This window comes from Dermacentor andersoni, chromosome 7, assembly GCF_023375885.2.
Source record: "Dermacentor andersoni chromosome 7, qqDerAnde1_hic_scaffold, whole genome shotgun sequence".
Lineage (NCBI taxonomy): Eukaryota > Metazoa > Arthropoda > Arachnida > Ixodida > Ixodidae > Dermacentor > Dermacentor andersoni.
This window is the reverse complement of record NC_092820.1, coordinates 99,342,693-99,361,354: the sequence shown is the minus strand read 5'-3', so window position 1 is coordinate 99,361,354 and position 18,662 is coordinate 99,342,693. Positions and strand designations below refer to the sequence as shown.

At 45.8% G+C, this 18,662-nt stretch overlaps 1 protein-coding gene across 13 annotated transcripts in view; it reads right to left on the bottom strand.

Annotated features, from left to right (window-relative positions):
* Positions 1-18,662, bottom strand: part of LOC126534072 (uncharacterized) — a 178,228-nt gene that overhangs the window by 35,626 nt on the left and 123,940 nt on the right. For 7 of the 13 annotated variants that reach the window (XR_011895753.1, XR_011895759.1, XR_011895760.1 and 4 more), the window contains 4 exons: positions 9,329-9,465; positions 9,192-9,265; positions 5,042-5,128; positions 4,513-4,811 (listed from right to left, as the gene is read on the bottom strand). The gene's annotated coding sequence lies outside the window, so the exon portion shown is untranslated. Of the gene's footprint in view, positions 1-1,864; positions 2,024-4,512; positions 4,812-5,041; positions 5,129-9,191; positions 9,266-9,328; positions 9,466-18,662 lie in introns of those variants that run through there. The other 6 variants (XR_011895755.1, XR_011895758.1, XR_011895756.1 and 3 more) reach the window with 3 other exon arrangements.

Here is an 18,662-nt window from a genome sequence, read left to right as displayed (position 1 = left end):
ACGGTCTTGAGATACGTCTCAATCGAACACCCATAGAGACGCTGTCGATGCACGTCTCCGACGATCACCGCGACTGCGACGACGCCCTGGCCTACGTGACATTCGCGTATAATACGTCCAGAGACGACACCTCAGGATATTCACCCTTTCATTTTTTATATGGTCGCGACCTCGCATTGCCGTTTGACACCGTCCTCCCTTCTGTACCACGTGTTACACGGAGTACGCTCGTAAAGTCATCCATATCGCTCACATGGAGTGTCAAGTCGCCGGATCTCGTTTATTAGCCTTGCAGCATATACATGAATAGCGTTATGACCGGTGCCATCGCGATGTTAAGTTCACCCCAAGAGCTTGAGTGCTTCTTTGTTAACATGTCGCCGGGTTTGCCTCTCCCAGAATCTTATCTCTCGCTACACAGGGCCTTATGAAGCCCTATGACATGTTAACGACGTCAATTACAAGATTTCGCCATTACAGTTTGATCCATGCTCAAGTCCGGTGCCTGTTGACATCGTGCACGTTTCGAGGTGGAAGCCACACTTCGCTCGCAATTCTTTGCCTACCATGCGCCAAGACGGCGTTTCAGCACCCGGGGCTCCTCTTGCCGAAGGAGAAAAGAAGAGGAAGGAAGTAGAAGATCGTGAGGTGGGGGGGGGGGGTGGGGGTGGCTGCTGCTTGTTGTTGGTGAGCCATCTTTACCTACAGTGACTGCGCTTGTGTACATATTGTAAATACAGTCTTTCTATACTCTCAACATCTACGAAACAATATTTTCCGCTGATACTTCTGCGCCAGCTTACAAAGGTTATAAACTAACCGCTCAGCCCAAGACGCGCGTTATTGTTTCGGAGCTTTCACAAATGCTGACGCTGATTCTATTTGCGGTCTATACTCCATCACACAAGCTGCTAGCAGCACTGCCGAATGTATGAGGCGTACAGAGGCAATGACCGCGCGCAGCGGCATATAGTTCGGGGCGTAGCTGGATGAATATTGGCTATACTAATGAGTTTTATTTTTGATCGCTGCAGCATGCGATACAGCAATACGTGACACCTTAGAACCTTTGCGTATGCACGTCGTATGCAAAAAAATTATTGTCACAGTTACCGCCGGTAACCGTTATAGCCACCTAACCGTAGCAACACACGAGCGCCCATACAGAGCCGACCACCCGCTTCGATCCGAGTTCGTGCTTGTTACTGTTTCTCCGCTCTGTAAGAAAGAAAAAAGCGACAAGATTCCTCATCGCTGTATCATCTGAAACTGAGGTCAAATCACTAGGTAGTCAATGTCGTGTTTATGGAGATCGGCTGTTTCTTTTCCCGCTGCAAGCACTACAGACACGGCACGGAGCCGTACAACAGGTTGGATGTCCAGTTAGCAGCAGGCACCACAGCATTAGTATTGGTGACGCGTTGACAATGCGGAACGCTATAGAAGCATAGTTGTTGCCTGTGTAGCGAAGAGAGACGCTAGTGGGTTCAGCGCTACTGGCTCTAAACGGTAGTGGGTCGAGCGCTCCTGCTCAGCAACGGCTCTCGTGCTTGGAAGCTGTGACTGCCCTGCCCGTCGACGTTGCGCTGCTCCGAGCTCTGCCTAATAAACACCGTTAGAATTGGTGGAGGTGCGGGGTCTTCTGCACCTGCATCATTCATTCCCTACCCCGATCTAGCATAGTATGTGATGTCGGAACCGAGCGCACTAAGATAGTCGCCGCGCAGACACTGTGCTGCAGGTGAACATTTGTAAGGCCGTCAGCCCGCAGCACTTGCTAAGGAGGCTGCAAAGTAACTGCAGGGAAAGGGTACAGGTAAACAGTAGTTCTCCGGTCGCGAGCATGTAAACACAGCTGATGGTTAAGGCGTAAACATTTTTTTTGCGCCACTCCACCCCCATGGAGCATGTAATAGGATGACAAGCAGCGCTGAGCAGATGCGGTGGAGGAGCACATCTCGAGGGGCGTTCGGCCTTCCTATTGGCTCAGAATTCGTGTAGCCTCCACAGTCCTGGAACCAGCCTGTGAGATAAAGTACACGTTGTCGGTCGAACCATTCCTAAACTTATTTTAAACACATTACGTTCGCGACGGGAATATTGTACATTCTGGAACGCAAGTTATCGCCAGTGAGTATGCGGGAACATAAGACCAGTCATGTAAAATGATCCCTTGCCCTTAGCCGGTAGACTAGACTTCGACGCTGAACAAAAAGAGAACAATGTGGAAGCTTAAGCCAACGTTTCGAAGGTGGACTTGTCTTTTTGAAGCCCTTGGGGAAAAGACAAGTGCACTTGTCAGGACGTTGGCTCAAGCTTTCACCTTCTTCTCGTATTGCTTTCAGTGTTGTTAGTTTCCCTTGGCATTATCTTGGGCCAATAAAGAGCTTAGCATTTAACTAATTTTCTCATTATTAGGTTATTCTCAGCGTTACTACAACGTCGCCATATGCTATGCCGTTCAAGAGAAAACCTTTGCAATAGCAGGCGTCAAGAAGTTGACGGTGACCATGCCAATGTTATCCGATCTTCGATATGAATACTTCAAAAGTGGCTCTAGCTTTAATAATTCTGCTAAATTGACATGGAACTACATTGCTGGTCACCTTCAGTTTCGTAACTTGAATGTGTCTCCTCAAGGCCATACTTAAAAAAATATCATTATGACACCTTTTTACTTAATCCATATGCATTTCGATTTCTTCCACAAGCAATATTTCACCTAAAAACAACAAACTGAGCTCATGGTACTTACAAATCAACAAATTGTTTTTAGAAAAAAACATACATTGGGAGCTTCTTGTGAGGTGCACTGAATATGCCGCAGTTTCTCCATTTTGAAGGAAGCGAATATAAAAACTTCGCAGTAGACGTATGCCGGCTGGCGTTATTCAGAGTGCATGTGACCTGATTAATTGAGTACAGCGCCTGCAACATTGCTACAGGCAGCGCGATACGAGGCTCTGGTTTAATGGAGACTCATGGGGTGAAGTATAGGGGATGGTAATAGTGGCGGCGCTAGTGATGGTAACTAGGGGTACTCAGTAGTAGCGTATAGTACTAGTAGCACTAGTATGAAAGGAAAAAAAGTGGCGTCCCTGCGAGTTGTACCATGAAGCTACGAAGGAAACCCCTACGGGTTTTTCTCAGAAAGAAAGCCTTGCTGTTGACGAAAAACTTTTCTGGAACCCCAAACCGATGCCTTTACAGGGTGGTCGTTCTACCATCTAAGCTACCCGTCAGGCTACCCAACCGCACAGCGATGGCGAATTAATAGAACATTCCATGCACTGGAACGCCGAAAATGGAAAATCAGTTCTGCGAAAGCCCGCAAGGCTGAGGTAATACCATTAAGGTGGATACCAATTTTAACTTTCATGTACCTCACGCCGTAGTTGGTGAATCCGGATTTATTTTGACCACCAGGGGGTCTTTACCACGCCCTTAATGCACGGAAGACGGATGGTTTTGCATTTCAACCCCATCGAAATGTGGCAGAATTTGATCCCGCGACCGCATGCTTAGTAGCACAGCACCACAGCCGCTGAGCCACCGCGGTAGCTGCCGAACACCTTAAGAATATTTGAATAGGGAGCCTGGTTTTCTTTAGCTAAGACACCATAGAAACCCACTACGAATCTCGCAGAACAGTAAAATAAGGCGAGAACGAGTTTTCAGTACTAGGACAGGAATCAAGCAGGAAACTTTCAGCTGTTTCCATGCACTTGCCATGACATGACCCTCATTTTTACTGAATGTGAAGATGGTGTCGAACGCAGTTCTACCGCCACGTTCAAAACCAGTAAGTATAACGGCACTACAAAGCAAAAAAAACAACACTTGTTTAAGAAGAGTTTGCAAAGCCCAAATTTAGAAAAACTCTGCAAGCTTTAGCCATGTATCGCGCGTTAGATGTCCGGTATTCTCTCAATATTTCATGTTTGTTGTACATAGAGTTGTTTGGGGACCTTCGGCAAACTTCCTACGCCGTTTGTGAAATGCGTCTGTACTGCTATGAAACACTTGAATTCATAATTTTCTACAAGACCTGTATGTAACGCACATTGTTTAATGTTTTATTATACAACATGAACAAACTGTTCCAACTTCATCGAAACATATATGTCGTATATTATTTAGGTAGCACGCAGATAATGAAAAACCATGTACGCGCCGCGTATATAACGCAAGAAAATAAGGTCAAAACTTGTGTTCTTCGAAATAATAACTAGGTGAATGACATAGGTTGTTCAGGTTACGGCACATCCTCGAGCTTGCGTTCTCGAGCGTTCTAATTTCAATAACGCCTTTGCTGTGATACTTGCATTATTCAACAATCAAGAAAAGCATAGCTGTTTTACTCGCACAGAATGAAAACGTAGTCAAAGTAGTTCGTGAACCAGCAACTTTAGACGCCGCCACCACATATTCCGAAGGACGGAACCACGATTGTTTACCTTGGTTGCTTCAAAGATTTTGAAGGTAAGTTACTAAAATGTCATTGACTCGCAGTCATGATTCGCCCAATTTTATTTCTTCCCATATAGCACTGCTGCCATGGTCTTCGTTTTATGCCCTATATCCAGATGCAACTACGTCAACGAAGTTCACGAAATGACCGTGTTCTTTCTGTTCTTCGTGCTTTCTCTCTTAAATTCAACGACCCTTGTAGTGCAAAATGGCCTGACACGCCGAATCATAAATGACGCGTCCACTTTGCGCGAGTTTCACGAATCGTGAAACACATTTATCGTGAGGGCCTCGCCGAACTACGGAATTCCAAACACGAAGGTCGTAATAGGGTCGGTGACCTACGAAGGGGGAAGAAAATGTTAGCAAGCACCAAAATACAACAAAATACGCAATTCACTAAAGATATTATTGTTACACCAAAAATAGTTGATAATATTCAATATATTATACATATATTTTTAAATTTTACAAATAAATGAGAACTTTTTTGGGATAGGATTGTGCCTGTAAACTCAATCGCAAGAGTGTCAGGGAATTCGATAGTTTAGGAAAATTAAGTATTACTTACCGCGTAGGCTCGATGTCACCCGAATCACTGCGCAGTGACATTTTTCACTGAGATAAAGAATAGTTTCCTTCACCGGGAAGTGGTTATCTATAAAAACAGGTAATGATAACATATTCGGTTATTGAGTCCAGGCAGGATCGGAAAGTTGTTTGCGCTGATTTATCGGGATAAAAGAGCAGTCGATCGTGTGTGATGCATTTGAGTCCGTCATCATGAAGTCACGTTGATACACGGCCTCCTTAAGATAATAAGTAATCGACATAAGTAATCGCGAAGATTGCTTCTCTGTTGTCATGCCCAGGTATCTGCATTTAGTTTTACGCCTTCTATCAATGAAGCACGTATTTGAAAACACAAATCCAGGATAAACTTCAATATACACCGTCTAACGATCTGCTACAATTAGTCCAGTCGAATGGTACGAAAATAAAAGCAGAAGATACGCTACAACAAGCCTTGTAATAGAGAATATGTATTTCAATTGACAAAAGAGCTGATGGTTCAAAAAGACAGACAACGTGTTCCTTCGCTCTTAGAGTGAAATGTGATTGAAGATTTTCTTAATGCTTATAGTTGCCAAATAGGATCCCGCAAACATAAACTGGAACGAAATGAGCATTCGTGGGTACTTAACGTGAAAAATAAATTATTTCAGCTGGTCACCATCCACATTATCAATCACTTATATCAACTGTTGAAAGCGGCATTGCGACAAGCACGAGGTCACGTGCTTTTTTAAACCACTAGTATTTAGTGAAAGAGCAACTAAACTATGTTGCGCAAAGTTATTCCTGTAGCGCTTAAGGTGGACAAGTAGTAAAGCTCACAAGAACGTCAGGTAAGTGAGGGTGTTGAAAAAAAAAACATTCGTCAGTGAAATGTTTGAAATCAGTGTGCAGATTCTACATCGGGTGCGAGGGGTATTTAGGAAGGTAATGATGACTTCAACAGTACCACCAATATTTTAGTAAACAACCTCAATATTCATTCCAAATTGTACATTCCTTGTTCTAGCACCTTATTCTAAGGCAGATGCGCAATATAATTTGTGAGCTGAATGCTGACTGATTGCGAATTCAATAACGGCGCATGTTCAGATTACATAGTGACTGGCAACGTTGGACAGAGCTCGGCAGCTCAGCCATGGTCTTGTTTTGATTTAGAAAGCGAAGCATGTTTTGGGAAACATTTGCCACTTTGAGAGTCTCTCTAACCGCCTACGTCTTCGTGCTCTCGTGGTCGTTTCATTAAGTTAGTTTGTAGCCAAACTGTCATAGTATGACAAAATTGTATGACAAGCATAAATGATCGCTCATGAGAGGAATGTCATGGTATGTATGCCATTTAGCTCATAAAACAGCTGCCTACGTCTTGGCCCTCTCATGGTCGTCTCGTTAACTTTGCATGTACCAAAATTGGCGTCGTACGGCAAGTGTGTGTGAAGAACATAAATGATCGGCCATTAAAAGAATGTCATGACATACATGTCATGTAGGTCACGAAACAGCCACCAGAGTCTTCCTGCTCTCACGGTCACTTCGATAACTTGGTAGGCTCCCCGCATACTGCTTCGTATAACATCGATTCCCGCGAGGTGTGGGATCTGCCAGTTTTTCATGGTTCTCATTCACCATAGCCTGCCATAACGTCTGACGACTGCTAGTACTTACATTCCTTTGCCTCATCTAAGAATTAGCCGCAAGCTGGTTTCACTAAAATAATTGGTTTTTCGACATAAAAGAAGATGGTGGTGTCCAGAACGTGGTGGTCTAGGTGTAAGAGGGCTTGGCACGACTACATACACTGTATCAGACTGGAAGGCGATATCTTGGAAAAGGTGATCTAGATAGGTGACAAAGGGGTTATTCAACATGAAGGGGCAAGACATATGCAATGAAAATTTAGATGTCATTGACTAAACAAATCTATGTTCTTCAATACCTTACCCATATGGTATACTTTGTTTAGTAGTGTTTCCAAAGAACCTATTGCGAACCAAATTCCTATGATGGGAAAATGGGAGGGGGCATTTTGGGCTTAGTGCATGGCCAATGTTTGGTTTTCAGACGTGAATTACAGAAAAGAAAATACAATGTAAATATTGATTTCTCGATGCTTTCGCTCCTAATGCGAAACACAACATGGGATTTCCCGCTGTCAGTGGTGAAATATGTGGTGGATATTGTTTATTTATTTTTGTTGTTAGTGAAGCGTCCGATTCATTTCTGACCCCTAGAAAAAGTGTCAGATATGTTGGTGAATGAAAACCATCTATAGCCATCTATTTACAGATGGCTTTTAATGGCTGGGCCAACAAGCGTAGAGCAGCGATAAAAAGACTACTCTCTTCCTCGTCGTCTCTCAGGCCACCATCCTAGTCCTCTTCTTCACACATTACCGGCTGTGACAATGTTTTCAGTAAATGCATCATTCAAGCGCTCTACATCGTTTTCTCTTTTACGAGCCACATAGAATTGAACCCTCTCCCTTGCCAGAAAGGCAATAGCCGCAAAGTTAAAATTTGGCTGCAAGAGGGGTGACATGTAATTTGTAAGCAAATGTCAATGAAGCACGTAATTTGCAGTAAATAATATTTTTTTGCTGAATGTTCATGCAGCAATTACCTTAAGTGATTTTATGCACATAGAAGAGCTGTGTGGTGCACGTTTTTACATTTGGTAGAAATGGGGGCAAAATGGGAGCGAGATATGGCAATGAATTCATGATTGCTGGAGTGATGTGGTTTGCTGAATAATAGGAAAAACTCATTTACTGCTTATTATATTGTTTATTACAAGTTGTTTCGTAAGTTTCGTTTTGGAAGACTATGACAGAGTGTCATAGTCATAGTGTCGTTTTGGAAGACAGTGAGAGTGTCAAAGTCTTCATTTGAAATTCACGACTGGTACAACAAATGGCATGTGCCACTAAATCTCTCAAAGTGCAAATAAATGTCATTCACTCGCGAGCACAACCTCATTACCAACACCTACACGGTGAATAATGTCTGTAAGCAAGCCACATCAGCATCAGCCTTGGAATACGTAAGACATTATCGCTATTATGGAAAAGCCACACAGAAATTATTTATTCCGATGCTTCACGAACGCTGGGCTATTTACGTCGTAATCTGAGCACTCTATTACAAGAGGTTAAAAAACTGGCATGCCTAACGTTCGTCCGTCCAACACTAGAATAAGCATCTTCCATTTCGCATCCCTCAAAAGCATATCTGACCGCGCATTTGGAATGAATCCAGAGCCGGTCCGCTCGCTTCATCACCTCAAATTACTCGTCTTTCTGTCACGGCTCACATCATGCCGTGTCATACCACTCTTTCTCATTTCACCCGAAATCATGCCACGCGCTACTAAAAGCACAACATAAAGTGTCCTCTCTACTCAGCCATACCACCACAATAGCGCGTGTAAACAGCCACACACCATATGTGAGCTCATCTATTTTTCCTAGCGCAATAGTTATGTGGAATTCCCTCCCAGAACGCATAGTGTCATAAACCGATCGCGAAGAGTTCCTCGAAAAACGAAGAATGCACTACGAAGGCACAGGCGACCGCTTTTCCTTACACTAACAAATCTTAATAAATACCTGCCTGGTGTGATTCTTTTCTTTTTTACTAGCGCTTACCTTTATATTTTCAATGTATTATGAAATCTTCACTTCACTGACAGTATTTCTGCTGTATATTTGCATCTTTGTTCATATCATTCAAGTTCACAAGTCTTTGCGTCCCCCTTCATGTAAAGCCTTCGGGCTTTTAAGGAGAAATAAATGAAATTAAATAAATGAAATAATATGGCGAAATAAGGTAATTGAGAAAAATAATTCCTCTAGCGCATCCATTTGAGTGCTGAAAAGATAAGCGTTGCAGAAACCCTCCTCGCGTGTTTTATCGGTGCACTAAGAGAAGAAACGCTATATCAATTTCAGGTTTGTATAATTGTATATTTGTACTGACGATATTCAGGGAACGCTTTCAAGAGAGTGTTGTACGTAGTTACGTTACAGAAGACTGCTGTGTCTTTTGAAAATTCGAAGTCTGGAGCTCTCTGACCTGCCTCACCTAAGCTACACGTCATTCGACTGTATTCATAAATAAAAAAAAAACCATATAGCTTTCATTTTATACCTGATCTACGGAGTTCCATCGCGTTTGGTTCCTGCTTTGGAATGATTCCCATGTAGTTCCTAACAATCGGTGGCCTGAAATAAAGAAAGGTACGCAAAGTTCTATCACAGATTTTTTAATAACTTAAAATATCTTACAATTCATTGTTAATGTAAAATGTTCGTGTGAAGAAAATGGATCTTTGTGTCAGGATCTTCATCTCGTCCACAACACATGAAGCACGCTCCTTTGTGGTTGTATTCCAAGTCCATATAGGTTCCCTTGTACCTACAAACTGCAAGAATCAAAGGAAGCGCAATCACCTAAATGCCTGCTCGTCAACGTCGCGTTTAAGCTACCGAAATGCAAGGGGATGTCCTAACCCCGACGCGTGTCATAAACGCGAACCCTATCGAAGGTTGCCTATAAATTGCATGTTATGCAGCCGCTCTATAGGTACAGCATGTTGCTCACTGAAAGGAAACCGAGAATAGCTTAAATCAAGGCTCCAAATCAGTGTTCACCTGTAAATTGCTGAGATGTAAATGTTGAGTGACAGTGCACTGCATCAATTATGGCAACTCTAACGGCGTCGCAGAGAAAATATTGCGTAAGAGTCCTCCTAGTGGACTCTCCACTTCGGCAGCTGCTGATTGGCTGGATTTGTACGAGTGAGGAGGAGACTAGCTCGGGCAACACTGGCTGGGGGCTCTTGTCTTCTTGTTAGTCGTACGGCTCCAGCCAATCAGCGGTGACTGCAGTAGGCAATGCAGCTGTACCATTCACCGACGCCGCAACGGGCGGACGCTAAAGTCGGCGCTCTAACCAGGCAAAGCCTTGTTGCCGGTTGCGAAAAAAGAGAAAAATAATAAATGGCTACATGTGCTCGAGGCACAAGCGTGGCACGAGCAGTATCGTTCTACAAGCCAGATACGCTTGTCCTCTTGGTCGGGCTATCCGCGGAGACTCCTCGGTTCCCGACAAAATAACGCGCCTTTCACCGAGAGACACGCTGCCATGGCGAGCTAGCCGGAGCCCCTGTTAAGCCCACCACTTCCACCGTTCGAGTAACGTTACGTCGGCGCATGATTTGCGCAGTTTGAGGAGGCTCTGCAGCTCAACACCATCACGATTCAGGAGTTCAAGTACGAGGTGCGGCTCTACGGAATGCCACCTGACCTCCAACTGCGCCTGAGCGTTCTATCACCTGGCCCGCGCCTTTACGACGTGCTATGACAGACTACGCTGAACTTCTGCGGCGCTACGTACTTCCCCCTTCCGGACGTTGACTGCACGATACACGAAACCTGCTCAAGTACTACCTAGCCGCCATTCGTCTACCCCAAGCTAAACGCCGTCTGGCTTGTTTCGCACGCTTCGCAATTTCGACGCGTCTCGCTCAAACCTCACCGACGCCACCGCGAACGACGAAGGTGTATGGCTGCAGCGCCAAGTGTACCTTTCATCAAATGGCGCAACGCTGCAGTCTCAGGGTACGAACTGTACCGTCTACGACCTCCACCCGGAGGACGTTCGGCCCCACGCTACACAGCGGTATCACAAGCCAACAGGTGTATTAGCGATGTGCATCCCTTCTGCTCGCGGTCCACCCTCTCATTCAGCCGACATGCCACCAAGTCCCTTATGTGACTGCGCTGACAAATTCGAGACTGCCGGCTGCCAACACTCTTCATGTGACACAGACAAGGTAGCTGAACCAACACTAGCATCTTAAAGCATGAGTCCCATTGGCGTCTCGCATCTGCCACATCATGCTGTTTTTTCTGTTGTACCTGTACCTTAAGCCCTGAAGCCGCAAGGATCAGGTACTACAGCTATGACATGCTGCGGCTTTCGCATCTCCGTGTCAGTGTCATCGAGCGACGAACGACGACTACTTCATCGCCATCTCGAGCGCCACTGGCGTCTAAGGCCATAACCATGGTACGACCGAAGCTCCAGCCAACGCACCACCGACACTCTTTTCGCAACACATGGGATGTCGAGAGCAGAGGTCTACGACTTGCCACGTTCATCGTAAGGCAGACTGGAAGAGTAGCCGAGAGCGTGAATATGTGCCATAAAAGAAGACTTACGCTTTCGTGCCACAGCTGCGATCAAGCCTGCGTCATGGCCTATCCGCTGCAGACGACATTACTACCCTGCCCTGTTCGCGTATTGTCCCTCATTTGTTCAGAGGAACTAGATCTCTCTAACACTCTTGGCACGTAGACTTCGTGTGCGACCGGTTCGCTGCACTACTACCAGCCTCGACATCACGAATGTCTTCACCGAACCATTCTCTTCCAAAGGTCTCAACTCGCGCTACTTAGGCTGACCACGGACCCTTTTATAATGCGGTTACAGTAACATGTCTTATCATCGTTCAGCCTCGACGGGGGAGGGGGGGGGGGGGGTCTGTAGCACACACCGACGCCCCAACGCGGGGACGCTATGGTCGGCGCTCGCAGCAAGCGCCTTGGCGAGAGCTGCGTAAGAAGAGGAAATAAATGTGGGCACCGCTTGCGCGAGGCGCAAGTATAGCAGGCGCAGCATTGTTTTAGAAGCCTACTACGCTGGCCCTCTTCGTCCTACACATGGTACTACGTAGGCCCTCCACGATGACCCCTCGGTTCCCGACACAGCTATAGGTACTTCATCATCTGTGGGGACATGCAATAGCCTTTCCCAGCGATGCAATGCATCTGTGAATTCTTCGATGTGTCAATTATCATAGCAGCACTGCAAACCACTGTATGTCTAAGGCTCACACCGGTGTAGTTATAAAACCTCATTCGCAGAATCAACCCAGTTGACCTATACTGCTACAGGTATGCTCATAAAAGATCTGTTGACAGTACTACGCAATGAAACAACCAATACAACCTTGTTGTCGTTACCGTCAAGAAAATATAGGTGCTCCAGAGCATCGTGTCTTTACATAGCAAGCAACTTTCTAGAAGCGTTTGGCTTTAACGTTACATTGATAATCATCGTCAATGATTTGTGCCTAATTTTGTTTTGTTGTAGAAACACAACGGATTAAACTCCGGGATATCTCTAACTTATCATACGAGGCTAGTTCGTGATCTAAATGATGATTAGGAGCAAAAGAAATGTCATATTTTGTCCGAAAGACGAAGCACAGATAGTGAAACCAAATTATAACACTTCCACATGAAGAATGTTTTGTAGAGTTGATAGTAGTGTTAATTGAATGTAACACTTCCTTTCTAGTTAAATTGGCAATCATGCTTTCGTGCACGCACAAGCAAACACGCACACATATCACTAGACGACTAAAAACAATCTCTGTAACAATGCTGACGTGATGATGGGCACAAAGTGATGGAAACGAAAGCTTCTGCTGCCTTTCGCTTCAACACGTCTCAGAAACTTGAGATTAGGCGAGCTCTAGCACAACGTAAGTGTGAAAGCAGCGGAAACACAGCCACCTGCCGTATTGGCTCGAATAGTTTTATACACACTGAGATTGCTTTCGAGACAGGGCGGAGGTGGCACGTGGCAGGACTAGAGGAGATGACGAGCGCTCACATGTCACCGCTCTACCTTGTAAGACTTGCGCGCGCTTTATCACGTGACCTCTATTAGTGCGCTCGGGACAACCCATCTTCCTTAAACAAGGTTTGGGTACGGGCGAGTTGGTATTCCATGGTATCAATCGTCACTTACAGCGCATACATAGACGAGGGACAAAAAGGACGACGAAGACAAGTGCTGACTTGCAACTGATTTTTATTTTGAGAAACAAGCATATAAATACTGAGACACCAAGAGAAAAGCGCCCCTTACAAAGCATCAACCTGACTAGTGACTCAGTTAGTAAGCCATCAATTGGACAATTGGATTAACTGACAAAGAGCTGGTTTTTCTGAAGTGGCACATGCGCTCTCGTTCATCTCAGGTCAGGAATTTTGAATGCATACTCATGTCAGGTTGATGCTTTGTAGGGTGCGCTTTTATCTTGGTGTCTCAGTATATATATGCTTGTTTCTCAACATAAAGATCAGTTGGAAGTCAGCGCTTGTCTTCGTCGTCCTTTTTGTCCTTCGTCTATATATGCGCTGCAAGTGACGATTGATACCACCTTCCGTCACGGCTCACCCTCGCGCGGTTCCCTCGCACTCACAGCTCAAAATGTCTGGGCGCGGTATCACCTTATGGCCCTTAACCTTTACACGGAAACGCATGGAGACACCGACGATTGCGGCGAAAATTCGCCTGAAGTATACATACTAGAAATTTAAATGCCTTACGGGTTAAATACCATTCGTCCCCTGTTTACGTTGTGGCTTGAGAAGAAACGCTGAGGCTCAGACATTCCTGCGTAACATCGGTAAGCAATACATTAATTCACCCCCCCCCCCCCCGTCCCCCTATGCATACGCGGCTGCCACAACCGGGAGTCAAAGTGCTGCGGAGGCGTCATTGCATGTCTTGAAGCATGAAGTGGCAATCCAACTCATATATAGGGATTAAAATAGCAGGTGAAAAGAGTATGCAGCACGGACTAAAGGACTTTGCGCGAGTATGACTTGCTGAAGAGATATGACGGCCATTAAAGTTCCAAAGTAATGCAGACGACAATATTGACGTATCAAGTTTACCTTTCTGATATCCACTTTCTTGATGAGAGCTGGTGCGCATTTGGAAACACCATTCAACGTCGCGGATGTCACTGATGTGAGAAGCAAGACAGCTCCAAAAAGCGCTTTTTCTGACATGCTTTAGCGGCAACGATTTCTAGAAACGTAAACAGAATCTGCAAAGTTAGCAGCTGCTTGCTCGTGCCAAAGCCTTTTACATATTACGAATGAGCTGCAACGTCCTTTAGGTATTGTGCAGCGATTTTTACAGGTGCACAATGCGAAATTATTTATTACCTGCCACAGGCCTTAAAATTTCGTCATATTCTCTTCTTTACGGTTATGACTCAACGGAGCCCTGTTTAAAATTTTGAGAGGTGTGATATACACCAAGACTGTGTGTGTGCCCTAATACCACAGAGACTGTGGACAAAATACGTTTATTAGTCATATAGTTATTGTCCACGAAGGACGAAAACATAAATAAAGCTGAAGCAGTTTCAGACTCATTTATTTCATAACTAACATTGCTGGCCCAGCTCGACACATATTTAGACTAATTGAGCTGAAATATTTGTAGAATATCCTAATTGTTTTCACTTGTATGAATTTTCTCTAACATTATTGCCTACTCTATTGATGGTGAAGACAAGCGGCTTTGCCATAATTGCGGGTGGTAAGAAAAAGCCCGAGTGCGATAATAATAATAATAATCTTGATGTTATCTTTCATCTCTTTCATACCTGCAACCGTTCGTCAAACATTTGTAGCCGGCGAAATTATTTGGCTGAATTAGAATAACAAGATCGCCGTATGCGCAATAAGAACGAGCAGACCCCTCTACCATGCACACATTGGCTCAGCGCACTTTATGAAATACACCTGGCTTCAAATTCATGCGACGCTGTAAAGAAACACTGATATGTGATGTCAGGGATAGATTCCCAGAGAAATGCTTTCTGAACAATTACACTAAACGGTCTCCTTGGATAAGCGCTAACTAAACATGAGAAAAATAAAGATTGTTCGTGCACATAACAAACTGCCATGTCAGATACATTTCCAAGCTTGACGGGGAACATACCAAAGAGACAATGCAGCTTACAAAACACGAAGACGTAGTCCTCTTGGCAAAAACATTAATTATAAAGTGGCATACTATGAAAACAGTATGTTTGCTTAATATTTATTTCTAAATAAAAGTGGTGCTTTACTTCCATAACTACATTGTGCATCATAGGCTTATCGCAAAACATTACGTCGGCTGGTGAAATGTTTACCGTTACAGTGACCACTCGGAACACCGGCAGATTCGAGAGTGCAATAGTTAAAAATGCACTTTGTAGTTATGGTTCAGTCAACATGATCTGCATCATTCGGCCATTCACTCTTGCGCTCACTGACATAATTTGTGTACCTCTAATGTACCTTTATACTGTTTGTTTGTACTGTGATCGTGCTTTTATATTGGCGACATAGAGAAAGATATTTAACAAGAGCGGACAGTCCCATAGAGGCCAGCGCTCGAATCGACTGTAGGGCACCAAGTGGATGGGATTAACACCTTCCGGTTTCGGTTATCGGCGTTTTGAACACTAGCTGGCACGCTCGGCTCCGGCTGCCCTACTCGGCGCCTTTCTTTTTTTTGTCTTTTTGCTTCTGCTGCTCAATCGCGTGCGGTCTTACTGAGGAATCCTTTATTTAATTAAAATTTTTGTGAACAATCTTTAGAAGCCTCCATTAAATCTGTGAGACGAGCAATTTCAGAAAGTAGACGCAATACGCCTTGTAAATGAGGAAATGTTTGTTGCGCTCTACATAAATGCTCATTCCAGGATTTTTGTGCGTTCATCCAACGTTGCGGCACCAGGTAAGCTGCTGTAGTTCCCGTACGAAGCTCCAACGAACGGCATCAGCTGAACGAAGTAAATTAGAAGTATGTGCCATTTTGGTACTTAGACCTCACAGGGATAAAACATGTAGAGGGGAATCGTGCGAAATTGGTGAATGGGCAACGTTACAAACAAAAGGCAATTCGATTTTACATAAATGGCGTCAAAGATACCCCATTCATCCCAAGCGGCACCGTAACTTATGAAAACTTTGATTTCTAGTACTTCCCCCATTCCCGTGCATTACTTGCTGCACTTTAAGAGCACAAATTCACGGGTGACTGTGCGTTTCCAAAACAACTTGCCCTTAGCCGATGCGATAGTATGCTATATACATAGAGGTGGCCATAACACCGGCTCTCAGCCAGACCGTGCCTAGACGCTCGCGGTATTTCTACTAGCAATCACCAGAACTGCGTGAAGCTTGTTTGTAGAAGACAGAATGTTCGAGTTCGTAGTTTTCGAGCTCCTCGGCGTTATATTTTGCGTGTTCCGCAGGCACAAGCAACAAACTCCAGTATTATCAGTCTTGGCAATCGCTCGTCGCGCCTTCGACAAGCGTGAGTACCGAAAGAAGGTACACGTTGCGGGGTCCTAGAAAGCGTCACAAACTTGTCGCACTAAGATTAAGTACATGCGAAACTGTCACAACATCCAGCTTCCTTTTTACTAACTGCTTCAGAACCCCAGGCGCGTCGAGCGTGCCTCAACAGTATCCCAAAATGTTACAAAATTTCAATAATTTTGCGGGTCAGAGAATGCATCACGAACTTGTCTCAGTAAGATTCAGTACACGTGAAACTAACTGCGCCGCACAGCCGAGCTGCCGCGAACACGGGTGTCTCTGCACGAGAAGTTACATGAAACCGGATACGGCAGAGTGTTCATCGCTTACCTGGGCGCGGAATGCGCACAAGCTATCAAGGTTCTCCCAATTAAGAAGCAGAACATTATACTGGTTTACACTGCAAAGCCCGAGATCGCTGACCGCATCATCGCAGATTTCGAGCTCGACTCTCCCACTGAAAAAATCCCCCTACTCGGACATCTCCGGCAAGACGGCGGCAACATCTGTTATGGTGTGGTCACGGTGCGCAACACGGATACCGATGATATCTTGTGTTCCAGTCTCCAGTGGCGTTCCGGAGAAATCCTGGAGGTCCGAAAATTCGGAGCATCAAACAAGGCAAGAGTAACTTTTGCTGGCAAGAACAAACCACGGTACATTCACTACGAGGCTATGCTTATACAAGTCCGCCCGTATCGGCGCACGATCCCTACCTGCTCCCAGTGTGGCATTGCCGGCCACCGTACTGACGGCACCAAGTGCGGGCTGTGTGGAACTGCGGCCCATCTCATAGACGGAGAATGCGAACCGCACGAATGCGTCCCTCAGTGTACCTTGTGTGGAGGAGCCCATGCCACGGGGACTCGATCCTGCACTGCTAAATATCGCCCACTGCAACACCAGCGCTCGGAAAAGGGTCACCGTCCCAAGCCCAAGCCGGGCCGTTGTAAACGTGGGAAACGGCGACCAAAACAACCCGTGCACCAGAGAGACGACTCTGACCACCCAAAACAAAGGGCGCCCCCGGCCGGTCCCATTGACCGGGGAAAGAAGGACGCGCCCCTCCTGCGACAGCAGCAGGCAGGGAAACAAGCCACCGGAGCGAGACCGGAGATGCAAAGAGCCTGGGTCAACGCGGTCAAACAGGGAACAAAGGTAAGCAGCGAGGGTGGGGTGGCCCCCTCACGTCCTCCCTTTTCCTCTCCCCATTCCCCCCGCACGCCGGAGCAAATTGAAATCATTGATCTTAAAGAGCAAATAGCTAACCTACAAAAACGGCTAGCTCTTGCAGAAGAGCGTCAAAAATCTCCCCCACCGCCCGTCCCTCTGTCAGTAGAGGCGATGGATAGCGATACCTCTCCTCCCGCGTCCCCTGACCACGGACACTCGGTGATAGAGGCGAGGTTCAACGCGTTTGAGGCGCAAATGAACGCTAGACTTCAGGCGTTCGAAAAGCAATTCACAGCCGCTCTCGACGCAGCACTCGGCAAAATCCCATGCCTTATAGCGCCACATACCTCAAAATCTACTCCTGCTACCCGACGGAGAGGCACAGTCAAGCGCCTCGTCGGTCAAAATATTAAGGAGATCAGAACCAAAATTCCGCACAAGGAGGAGGATCTTCCTCCGGCAGGACCGATTCCGTCGGTTATACTGTCTACCGGGGCCCCCGGCTCAGAACAGGCCCCGCACCTGACCATTTTAAGTTCCAGTACTCAACATGGCGGGACACCCTAAATCCTACCGAGTGTTACAATGCAACTCTAATACTGCTGAAATTCTGCAGTGGAATTGTCGAGGCTTCAAAGCGCGCACCAAGCGAGCTGACCTTAGACTCTTCATTACAACCCTCCCTCAACTTCCTGCTGTAGTAGCCCTCCAAGAGCCGGGAGAGGGCGTCACTTTCACGAACTACATAAGCTATCAGCAGGACGCACAGAGCTGTATCTGTGTCCATAAAAATTATACGGGCTCTGCGGTGGACCTGGAGTGTAATGTAGCTTTTTCGTATGCGATGGTCACCCTTCTTCCGCTTCAAAAACACAATCCCCCGCTTCACATTCTAAATGTGTATAGCTCACCAAAACTACCAAACGTCACTTTTGCTGATCTCTTCAGTAGGGCACTAAGGGTGGCAAATAGGGAACCCCTCATAATTGTTGGGGACTTCAACGCCCCCAGTCGATTAAGGGGCTACCACCGCGAAGAGAAACGCGGACGCAAGCTGCCGGAGCTTGCGTCTACGCTGGGCTTCACTCTTCACACGGACCTTGCCAAACCCACTCGGATTGGGAACTCCGTGACTCGGCATTTCTGCCCGGACCTAACATTTACTAAATACATAAGATACGCAGATTGGCACAATACTGAGGAAACCCTCGGTAGCGACCACTGCATTCTCACGACCACAATTCGCACTTCACCC